Here is a 9239-nt window from a genome sequence, read left to right as displayed (position 1 = left end):
TCAAATTATTGGCGTCAATCGAGCAATTAACGATAACATATTGATAAAATAAAGGATTATTTCTCTATATCTGATAACGTCGTTCGCTCGTCCACTAGGCTTGCTGCAACTCCTTGGCACCGCCACGTCGGTAATACATTTTTTTTAAAACAAGTGTCAAACGGAATCAAGAGCTTTTAGTGCGCCTAACTTTTGAAAAAAATAAACTGCTTTTTCAAGCGGTTTATTTTTTTTAATTTCGCGTATTTGGTTTAGATACCCAGTGATTTTGGCAAAATGACGCAACAGGACTCAGTGAATGTGACGGAAAATGCTGAATCAACAGTTCAAGCAGTTGACAATGCGGGCTCTTCGCTTCTTGTTCCCGGTAAAGGGTAAGTTTAAATAAACACGATCCTTATAAAATACATACTTATCAGTATATAATATTAGTAGGTAGGTATAGATGGTCAACCAAATCTTGTCAGTAGAAAAAGGCGCGAAATTCAAATTTTCTGAGACGATATCCCTTCGCGCCTACATTTTTCAAATTTGCCGCCCTTTTCTACTAACAAGATCTGGTTGACCAAGTTTATATTAATTATATCACCGATGACATTTAAGATATCGTTCCATGCTCTACTGAACTTACAGCTCAGTCAGAATAGATTACCCAAATATTAAAACCTTAACCTATATATAATTTCGACGGGACAGCCTAAGATAGGTACTTTATCTCAAATCATCTCAAATAAAACACTTGTAAATGATACGATAAATGTTTGTAATTATTTTCCAATTGCTATAGGATACATGATATGTATTTGGTAGTGCAGTACATAAATGATTAGAGAAATAAGCGTATAAATCAACAAATAGTTTCTACCATATCTAAAGCCTTGAGCCTTTTATCCAAATCATTAATTTATCAGTATTATCTATGATGATCGCTTACCTAGCTTACCTACCATCAGGCTATTCGTCTGCTCGTTTGCCACCGCCATATATGTACATCCGTTCAAATAGATTTTATCTATATTCAGTCACTTCAAAATAATCGCGATGGCAATACCGTTACAATTGAAATTGATTTGACAAAAACTCGACATATATAATTGGACCACACATATCTGACACAACCGAATAGGTAATTCTCATAAAAAAAGTTCTTCTTTTTTTATGAGAAATTACCATTAAAAATAGAGAGTACTTTATTTTACCGTTATCCTAATTACTCAAAGTTTGTTGCCCTTTTTATTAGCACCAAACGCAAACTACGCTTTTGTTTTTGTTACAGAGATATTTATTCCTCACTCGATAACGAGCATGAAAGAAATTTCATAAATTGCTTTATTATGTAGAGTATTTTAAATGTATCGCCCTAATGAATTCAAAGTGGCTAATGTTGTTATGTTACTATTTAATTACTGTTTTTCTATCCTGATGAACTGCTACAACAATTTTTCGTCATTCAGTCATTTAATTCTCTTTCCTCAGTCATGCCCTTTTCGAAGTGGTTGTGGTTATTAAATTAAATTAAATAAATAAATTAAATAAATAAATTAAATAAATTCTTTATTTCATAATAGTATACATTTTTGTGATACAGGGGATGGAGCCGCCCGGTAAGCTTATGCTTGTGTTGGGAGGCACCGCTCTTCCCTAGGTTTATAAGTAGTACAATATTTATTTTATTTTATTAACATTAGGTAACTAAGATAACTAAGATATGTAGGTAATTATACAGAATTACTAGTTAATATGTTTTAACTTAATTCTAAAACATGCATTACAACACAGCTACAAGTACACTGTTTCTGTTAATTCTTACTCGTTTCGTTTGATTTAAGGTGTGAATATCGACTGAGACAGGTGTTTGTGAGTGTGTGCGTGTGCGTGTGCGTGTGCGTGTGCGTGCGTGTGTGTGTGTGTGTGTGTGTGTGTGTGTGTGTGTGCGCGTGTGAGTGATTGAGTGTATTCTAGTACTCTGTTCTTAGCAGCTTCTCTGTTTCGTCGAAGGTTTTAGTTTTAAGCCATTTAGTGAGATGTAATTTACATTCGTGGTATGTTTTTGAATGAATATCTAATTCTCTGTTAATTTTATTATAAAGGTAGGCCGACTTTGAATTAAACTGCGATCTTGCAAAGTAAGTTCTCGTACGTAAAAATTTAGCTACATTGACCATATTTCTTTTGTTTTTATAATTAGGGTTGTAGGGTATTAGTTTGTGTTTTTTCAATATTGATTGCAGAACATATAATTTCCTTACCGATAGAAGATCAGTAGTTTGATAAAGCATTTCAGTAGGATATCTAATTTTTTTGAAGTACATGACTTTTATGAGTGCACGTTGTGCTCTTTCAAGATAGATAAAGCGACTTTTCGCTGCACCACCCCAGACCGATATGCAGTACAATAAGACAGATTGCACCAGGGAGACATAAATTTCGTTTAAGATGTTGCGAGGCTTTGTAAGATTTGTTTTACCTGGTGTAATGTGCCTTAGCGACTTAAAGATCCAGAGCAGTTTTCTGACTCTACCGATTACTTGGTCAAGGTGGGAATACCAATTTAAATGCTCGTCCAGTTGTATACCTAAATATTTCGTTTCAGATACTTTTTCAATAGTTGGACAGTTACAAGTAGAAAAATCAGTTTGCTGACACGAATGAATTTTTAAATCTATTAGAGTAGTCGGTTGTGAGATGCTAAAACAAACATATTTTGTCTTATTGGTGTTTAATGTTAGTAGGTTCCTCCTTAACCACTTTGATATGTGTACCATTCCGAGTTCAGCTCCGACATTTACCTCTCCCCATGATTTTCCACTAAAAATGACAGCTGTATCGTCAGCATAAGAGAATATTTTTGCGCCAGGAATGGTCATATCGCAGAGATCGTTGATGTAAACTAAAAATAAAGTCGGACCCAGAACACTTCCCTGCGGTACGCCATATTGGACATCCTCATCCTCGCTGACATATTCGCCCAGTTTAACCCGTTGCTTTCGGCCATAGAGATAATCTTTAAAAAGTAAAAGTGGTATTCCTCTGATACCTTTTCTCTCCAACTTTTGCACAAGAATGGGAAGAGAGACTGTATCAAAAGCTTTCTTCAGATCTAGAAAGACAGCTAGGCACTTGTTGTTGTTATCAAGGTTTTCTACAACTGAGGAGGTAAGAGATATTACTGCGTCCTCAGTTGATCTTCCGTGTCTGAATCCGAACTGTGAATTAGATAAGAGATTAAATTTGGTTAAGTATTTTAGTAATCTGTTATTCAGAATTTTTTCTAGTATTTTCGAAATCACTGGCAGGACTGAGATAGGTCTGTAGTTGCTGATGTCGTCTCTCTTTCCACTCTTGTACACGGGAGTAATAATAGACGTTTTAAACGATTTAGGGAAAATTCCTAAATTAAAGCTAAGGTTCATTATGTGAGTTATGATAGGGACTATTTCATTGGCAACATATTTAAGAAATTTTGTCGATACATTGTCCCAGCCAGGCGCACTACTTGATTTAAGATTTATAAGTGTAGTGTACACTTCGTCTTGGTTAGTAGGTAATAATACGAAGGATCCAGACTGACATGGAAGATTGCTGAGGGAAGCGTTTAATTCTTCTTGAGAGTCAGGGCAAATTTGTTCGGCAAGCTCTTTTCCTATGTTAGCAAAATATTTGTTTATAGTGTCAGCTGATTCCATAACAGTAGGTTTGACATTTAAAAGCTCAGCATTAAGTTTATTAGGTTTATTATTGTATGTAAGTGTTTTTATATTTTTCCAAAGGAGTTTATTATTATGCATAGATTTTTCTAAGAGTTCTCTTTCGTATTTTCTTTTAAGTTTTTTTAAAAGATTGTTACAATAGTTTCTGTATCTAATGTACGTTATTTTTGTAATTGCGTTATAAGGATTATTTTGAGCCTCTTTTTGTAGCTTATTGCGATTTCGAATGCAGCGTAATAACCCTGGAGTGATCCACGGCTTTATAATGCGTTTTGAGCTAGGTATTAGGGCAGTTTTAGTATTTCTTTTTATAGCTTCACTAAGCGTACTTGTAAGCCGGTCTGTGACAATGTCAGGATCAGCACAAAACATTAGTTCAGGCAGGTTTTGTTGTTTTAAGTATTTGAGGGCATTTTCAAAGTTTATAGTGGTTTTTTTGTAATCGTTAGAAGGTATTTTTTTCGATTTGGCTACAGAAAGAAATGTCGTGTAATGGTCAGTTATGGTTGTCTTTATAATGGCTATAGTAGGGGTAGATTTGGTTTTATTAATTTTTAAGATAAAGTGATCTAAACAGTTTTTGTCACGCGTTGCTTTCGTGTGACCAGCTAAGAGTCCAAATAATGATAACGTGTTTAAATAGTTAGTCCTGTTTTTATATTCATATGACTGTTCGATTTCATTAGGTTTTTTTATTAAGTTTATATTAATATCACCAGCGATTATTACGTCGCTGCCCGGCCTTAACGATTCTAAGCTAGTTTTAAGAGTATCTATAAAAGGTTCTGCATTGCTATTAGAAGGAGATCTGTAAATACAATAAACTATATTATTTAGGATATCCACACGAAGACAGGATGCCTGGGATAATGATATTTCTTGTACATAATGTTTTATGCTATTCCTAACATATACTACCACACCGTCGTTCTGATTCAGCTGGCGTGAGGTACAATAAGCGTCATAGCTTGAAAGCTGGGGCACGGGCTTGTTAGAATTTAGCCTGCATTCCGTGAAGATAATTAAATCTGGCGTGTGTGCAAAGCTGGACAGCATGACTGAAAAGTCATCAAAGTTGCGATAGATGCTTCGTATATTTTGTGAGATTATTGTAAAATCATTTTTATTTGTGTGTAATGTTTTTGTCAGTTCCTCAATACTTTCGCATTCAATAATGTGTGCTATCTCAATATCATCTATTTCAGTTATAGCATGTAAGGTGTCACACATTTTTAGGGCTCAAGTGTAAACACGTCAGTATTAGTAAAATGTTATGTATGTAGTAGTTAAATATGGCTAATAAAAGACTGTATTGATGACTGTAGTAGTACGGCAGGAACCAGAGTAAGCGTAGTGGGCAAGTAGCAATTAATAAACTAAGAGTTTGTAGATAGGCGGGTGGTGTGTTTTTAATTCGGTAAGTGTGTGAGTGTTTGTTACGTTTGTATGTGAGTGAGAGTAAGCTAAGTGTGTACAAGTAAACAACATTAATTCTAAGTAAAAACACAAGCATTATGACTAATAATACAAGCAAAGTCCGATAGTGCACAATTAAATAACTCATGTTCAAATCCAAGCTTAGAGTATGCATGTTACCGATGCCGGCTAGTCAGTCCTGGAACAAGCGCTGAACTTGTGCTTCCGAGTTTATTTGGATTATTTGAGATTCGTCAGTCTGTCGAACGTAAACCTTGCCATAGGAAGTCCAGCAATACTTATACCCTTTCGACTTCTTGAGGTCTCGAGCGAGGAAGTGGAGCCGGGAGCCTTTGGAAGTCAGGTGCTCCGATATATACACCGGGGTGTCTTCCTTGGTTTTAAAACCTAGATGTTTAGCACAAAGCTTTGTTGACTCACTGTTGAAGGTCTTGGCTGCCTTTATAAGTTCTAATTTTAGTAAAGCGGAGTTTGTTTCTACAATAATTGGCATGTTCTGTTGATCTTGTCTCTTCCCTCGCACCCTGTAGATATCCTTTATGTCCCCCTTGTTTATATTACATTCTAGATTTCTAGATAGACAGGTTACCATATCCAGGAGGTCCTGCTTGGTTTCATTCGTTTTCCTCGGTACGTTTTTTATTTCTATATTCGTCTTGCGGGTCCCAATTTGGATTATGGTTATGGTGATAAGGATGACACCTTGTCCCTGCTATCATTAGTGTCTTCATATCCCTAGTCGCTCTTTCGAGGCTTGTGTGTCTCCAGTGCTACAGTTTGCATTACATACTCGACAACGGATTGCTAGACTAGAGTCCGTCTAAGCTTACTCTGCTCAGAGCTCAGACTTGACAAATCAAGGCAACCCACGTCAAACTCTTTTAAACTATGTTTGAAAGATTGAGCTTTTTCAACAAGCCACTGCCACATTTTGTTGGTGGAAATTACCTAGGTGCAAAGATAACTTAGACGTCATCATCATTTCTGCTTATTAAATACTAGCAAGGACCATAACCAAATATATTATATTATAATATTGGTTATGGTCCTTGATACTAGTATTCTCAAAGAACCCCCCTTGTTAGCCCCTGCAAGGCAAAAAAAACATAACTGTTTGTCCTAGTTTCAGACCTTGGGACGAGACCTACCGTGGCCAAGCGGGTTGGGACGCGGGCGGCAGGGGCTACTACTTCGCATCCGGAAGACCAGACGCCGGCGCAGCTGGTGCTTGGGGCAGACCGCAATATAGCAGGTAAGATTAAGATGTTCCACGGCAAAAGGTACCTTATGGCAGTTGGAGCTTACGTCGCATGGCGCCGCAATAATAATAGCGCGCGGCGGCGGAGCGGCGTTAATAATAGCGTAAGCGCCAACGGCCATAAGGTACCTTTACCCGTGGGACGTCACATATATACTTCTATTTAAAAAAAAACGCTTCGTAATATTACATGCCTAACATGTCTAACAGTGGCCAAAATAACATACCTAATATGTATCATGATTATCATGTCACTATATAGGTATTTTTATTTTTCATATTTTGGTACCCTTGTGGAGTTTTTTCGGACCAAGATTGGTCTCCAACATAAATATTTATATTTACTTATTGAGAAACAAACAGTCATTCATTAACATTAATCAGATGATTAAGCAGCAGTAAATAGACCTATAGTTTCCTTAATTTACGTATATATTTTTTTTGACATAGGTATATAAAGGCTTATTTGTAACTTGTAATACAAGTGGAAGTCCCTTTCTAACATAAGCTGTCAAAGAGTGACATCCGCTTGTATTACAGCTTTTGAGAAACGGGCCCCAGGACTTTGTAAACATTTAATAAACGTATAATTATCAATATTTCAGCAGACCTGAAGTAAGCAATGGATGGCAGAACGTCTACCGCGATCCTTATGCTAGCGGCGGCGGTGGCGGTGGCTACGCACCAGATACAGGCTACGGTGGCTACCGGCAGGACTCAGGAGCCAGCTACGGCCGGCCTAGTGGCTGGCACAGTGTGAGCGCACGGCCTTATAGAGACCAGAGGTGAGAATCGATCGTATCAGCCACTTTCAAACGTCTACATTTAGATACAGAAGGCCTAGAGGTTGGCGTTAGTGATCGGCCTTATAGAGACTTGCAGGCGTATTATGGATGGCTTTATCCACGTGATAAAATAACAGTCACTTTTTAACACTGCGGGATTGAAAATGACGGACCTATATTCAGACATGTCTACCGCGATCCTTATCCCATCGGCAGCTAGGTACCTATGTGACTTTAAAATAGAAACTAAAGGTATACTTGTTCTGGTATTCTCCGAGTCTTAATAATCGTAGAACGCGTATCTTGTATGTTTAAATAATTAGCCTAAAAGTGAAATGTTTCACTCCTGATTAATTAACAGAAGCTAATCAATGTATCGTGATAATATTATCACGATACATTTATTATAATCGAGTATTACTAGTGCATGCTGCTACTATAATTCATATGAATTCAAGTTTACAAATATATAGGTAGGTACCTACCAAAACTTTATACCTACTCGTATGTTACAGATAGGGTTGCCAGTGCATGTGTTCCCGATTCCCGACAAAGTGAAAATTGTCCCGAAAACCAGCATCAAGTTATAAAACAATAATTTCAAGCTCTGAACTGAGCGTCTACCGCGAACCACGTTCGACGTGTTGCCTCTCTGTCGCACTTGTAAATTCGTACGTAAGTGTGATAGGGAGGTAACACGTCGAACGTGGTTCGCGGTAGGCCCTCTGTCGTCGAGCGAACCAGCGACCCGCGTCGAGCCCGTCAGCGCGCGCGCGGGGCGCGCGTGGCGAGATTGGGCAGAGCAGCTGACGTAGTGCCAATAATGTAAAATATCGTTGTTTTTAATACAATTAATTTCATTTTAATGGTTCATTTTCCCGACTTAAGGCCCAAAATCCCGAATAATTCATATTTTTTCCCGATAATAGCGCCTTTCGATCTGGCAACCCTAGTTACAGACGTGTATTCTCTTTAAAGTAATACAAAATAAAATGATATTTTTTAAATTTCAGCGGAGTAAACTCCTTGGACACCAGACCAGCTTACAACCAGCCATCCCGCACCCAATCCAGCGCTTACGGGCAGGATAATCGTGGCCAATCCAGCGCTTACGGGCAGGATAATCGTGGCCAATCCAGCGCTTACGGGCAGGATCATCGTGGTCAATCCAGTGCTTACGGGCAGGATAATCGTGGCCAATCCAACGCTTACGGACAAGATAATCGTGGCCAATCCTACGGCCAGGCCAATTATGGCCAAGCCACTTATGGTCAGTCCACGTCTGGAAGCAGCAGCACTACCCCTGGGACCAGCTACTTGTATCAGCGGGAAGATGAACAAGTGACGACGAAAATAGTTGATGAGATCACTAAGCCGCCATCTTAAATGTTGAGCTGGAAAAAGACCCTTAACCCTTATAGAGCACATTTAGCACGCCAAAAATGACCAGCCTATAAAATCATCTTTTCGTATTTTTTCTTATGCAGAATTTTTAGGAGTTTAAAAAGGCGATGAGGCTTGAAAAGTGTTTTTTTTTTTAATTTGGACCATTAAAGGGTTAAGTTTAACTGCCTAATTTAAAAGTATGACATTTCCAAGAATTTTTAGAAGATGTGTAGGTAAATGTATTATGGCAATACGTTTTTAAGCTCAATCGTGGTGATTTTTTTGGGAAGTAGTTTTACAGATAAAAAAACGTGGGAAACATTTCATAAATTCGAAAAGTGACTTGAATTTATGAAACCGAATCCACCTTGAATTAGAGATACATGTTAAATGTTAACTTAGACATATAGACATTAAAAAAAATTGTATTAAGGATATTATTGAATAAGATTCAATTAAGGAACAAATGTATTGTGTGCTCATATCAACTGCCTCTTCTTTTATTTAATGTTTGTACAGGAGGCTGCAAAATTGCATGGACACGACACGTATGCAAAATTGCATTTAATTTCTAAATCAGTAAATTTATTCATAAACTCGTCATCCAATCTTGCGACGACTCTAACGCCTTGACATTTCGACGACGCGTGTTCAGATATTTGT

The 9239-nt window shown here is 37.6% G+C and overlaps 1 long non-coding RNA gene across 2 annotated transcripts; it reads left to right on the top strand.

Annotated features, from left to right (window-relative positions):
- The first annotated feature begins 6272 nt into the window (after positions 1 to 6272).
- On the top strand, positions 6273 to 8294 carry LOC134652634 (uncharacterized). 2 transcript variants are annotated; one of them, XR_010097204.1, is made up of 3 exons: positions 6273 to 6399; positions 7014 to 7190; positions 8204 to 8294. It is a non-coding gene; the product is annotated as an uncharacterized LOC134652634 (long non-coding RNA). The 2 variants fall into 2 exon arrangements; XR_010097203.1 differs by having other exon boundaries at positions 7011 to 7190.
- Positions 8295 to 9239: the final 945 nt, after the last annotated feature.

Source organism: Cydia amplana, chromosome 12 (genome assembly GCF_948474715.1).
Source record: "Cydia amplana chromosome 12, ilCydAmpl1.1, whole genome shotgun sequence".
Taxonomy (NCBI): Eukaryota; Metazoa; Arthropoda; class Insecta; order Lepidoptera; family Tortricidae; genus Cydia; species Cydia amplana.
Note: the sequence above shows the minus strand (reverse complement) of the source record. Positions and strands in the feature narration are given on the sequence as shown.